The following is a 2,383-nucleotide window of genomic DNA, read 5'->3' on the forward strand; positions in this document are numbered from 1 at the left end:
CCCTAACTGCCTCTGCCTGCCTGCCTGATCGCCCCAACTGCCCTCCCCTGCTGGCCTGCTCTCACCCCCAACTGCCTTTCCCTGCCAGCCTGATCTCGCCACCAACTGCCCTCCCCTGCTGGCCTGATCTTGACACCAATTGCCCTCCCCTGCCAGCCTGATCTCACCCCCAACTGCCCTCTGCCAGCCAATTTGGTTCTGATTAGTAGGTTTCTATGCCAGTCAGCGTCAAAGCTCTGTCTCCTAGGCAGCCATTGGCTCCTCACAGTTGACCCAGATTTGGTTCTGATTGGTCAGTTTCTATGCTAGTCAGTGTCAAAAGCTCCTCCTCCTAGGCAGCCATTGGCTCCTCACAGTTGACCCAGATTTGGTTCTTTTTTTTTTTTTCGGGGGGGGGGGAGGGAGAAGGGGCTGTTTATTAAGTGGTTATTACAGGCATCAGACCACATAAGTGGTGTCAGCCCTGGGAATATGACCTCTTAATGTTGATCACAAAGCCCCCAAGGCTGGTCCTGGTAAGCCCCAAGGTCAGAAATGAAATTGAAAGGCCTCAGTCACATTCTGCTTCCAGATGTCCAGGCTGGGCAGCAGGAAGGAGATGCCCATGACGTGCCAGGTCTCCCCATCGGACACCAGTGAGGTCTGGTAGGACAGCAGCTGCATGCCTGCCTCTGCCAGGAGCCCAATCATGGTAGGCAGGATGGCAGGGTTAGAGGGCTGAGCCCGGAACAGGAGCAGGGTCAGACCCCTGCGGAGAGGCACGTCTGGTCTGAAGGCAGCTCTGCTGAGTGCCTTCAGCACAGGTGTGGTGCCCTGGACAAAGCCCACAGCATGGTAGGGGGCACCTGCCGGGGCAACACTCAGGAGGCCTTCCCCGCATCTTGCTCTCCTGGCACAGTGTGGTTATGGGAAGTGGTTACATTGAGGCCATCCTCCTTCACCAGCAGCTTGGCATTCACCAAGTTCACATCCGCATGATTAGAAGCGTCTTTGAGGAGGCCAACAATGACTACGGGGCTCAGGCAGTTCCCAGCATTCTTCAGGGATAAACCCTGTGTTACCACCTGAATGGTCCCTTTTGGGGACTCTGCCCAGGCTCGCTTCAGAGTCCCCAGAGCTTCTGCCAGACCAATCCAAGGTTTGGTGTACACAGAGAAGGCACTGGTAAGGGCCTGGGCATTCATGACCCCCGCAAGGGCTATGCCCTTCACCATGTCCATGAACTGGACAGCGATCTCCTCCCCGCAGTGGCTCTGGGCCTCCTTGGTGCTGGCGCCCAGGTGGGGGCAGCTGATGACGTTTTCGTGGTCCACCAAGGAATGTTCCCAAGGCGGGTCCTCTGTGAACATGTCCAGTGCTGCGCCCGCGCACTGCCCGACTGCAGGGCCCAGAGCAGGGTGCCCTCGTCCACTATCCCTCCGCAGGTGCAGTTCACCATGCACACGCCCTTCTTGCACAGAGCAAAGGTGCTGTCATTCAGCAGGCCTGTTGTGGAGGGCAGGATAGGGGTGTGCACAGTGATGAAGTCACAGAGGGTCCAGATCTCCTCCAGGGGCAGCTGCTGAATGCTGAAGGAGGCCGAGACCTCTGGTGAGATGATGGGGTTGTACCCTCCAGTCTTCATCCCGAAGGACTGCATCCGGACGGCCACCTCTCTCCTGATCCTCCTCAGGCCAAGAATTCCCAGGGTCTTTCATTCAACTCGGTTCCCATGAACTTCTTTCAGTCTCATTTGCCATCCTTCATCGAAGCCGTAGCCTGGGGAATCTGCCTGGCCAGACATATGATTATCCCACAGGTGAGCTCCGCAGCACAAAGACTGTTCCCATTGGGAGTGTTCATGACCAGGATGCCCTTCCTAGTGGCAGTCTCCAGATCCACATTGTCCACATGGGTGCCATCCCTGCCCACCACCTGAAACTTCTCTGCTGCGTTGATGACATCTGAGGTCACCTTGGTGGTCAAGCGGACGATAAGGCCTTCACAGTCCTGCAGCTCGGCTATCAGCTCCTCTTTGCTCAGGTTCTGCTTCTCTACCACCTGCAGCCCTCCATCTTGCAGGATCTTCTGGCAGCAAGGGTCCAGGCTGTCACTGATGAGCACTTTCTGTAGATTTGTGAAGGCCATTGCTAGAGCCGGCCTCAGGATCAACCACTCTCCTTGGACAGAGACACCTCTAAGCCCCTAGATTTGGTTCTGATTGGTCAGTTTCTATGCCAGTCAGTGTCAAAAGCTCCACCTCCTAGGCAGCCATTGGTTCCTCACACTTCACCCAGATTTGGTTCTGATTGGTCAGTTTCTATGCCAGTCAGCGTCTCTTGGCCTATCAACGGGGCCTGATCAGAAAGGCGGGTGCTGCAGTCCTGGAGAGAAATGGAGGCGC

The 2,383-nt window shown here is 56.3% G+C and overlaps 1 pseudogene; it reads right to left on the reverse strand.

Annotated features, from left to right (window-relative positions):
- Nucleotides 1-528: 528 nt before the first annotated feature.
- Nucleotides 529-2,127, reverse strand: LOC103295700 (D-3-phosphoglycerate dehydrogenase-like; annotated as a pseudogene).
- Nucleotides 2,128-2,383: the final 256 nt, after the last annotated feature.

This window comes from Eptesicus fuscus, chromosome 15, assembly GCF_027574615.1.
Source record: "Eptesicus fuscus isolate TK198812 chromosome 15, DD_ASM_mEF_20220401, whole genome shotgun sequence".
NCBI lineage: Eukaryota > Metazoa > Chordata > Mammalia > Chiroptera > Vespertilionidae > Eptesicus > Eptesicus fuscus.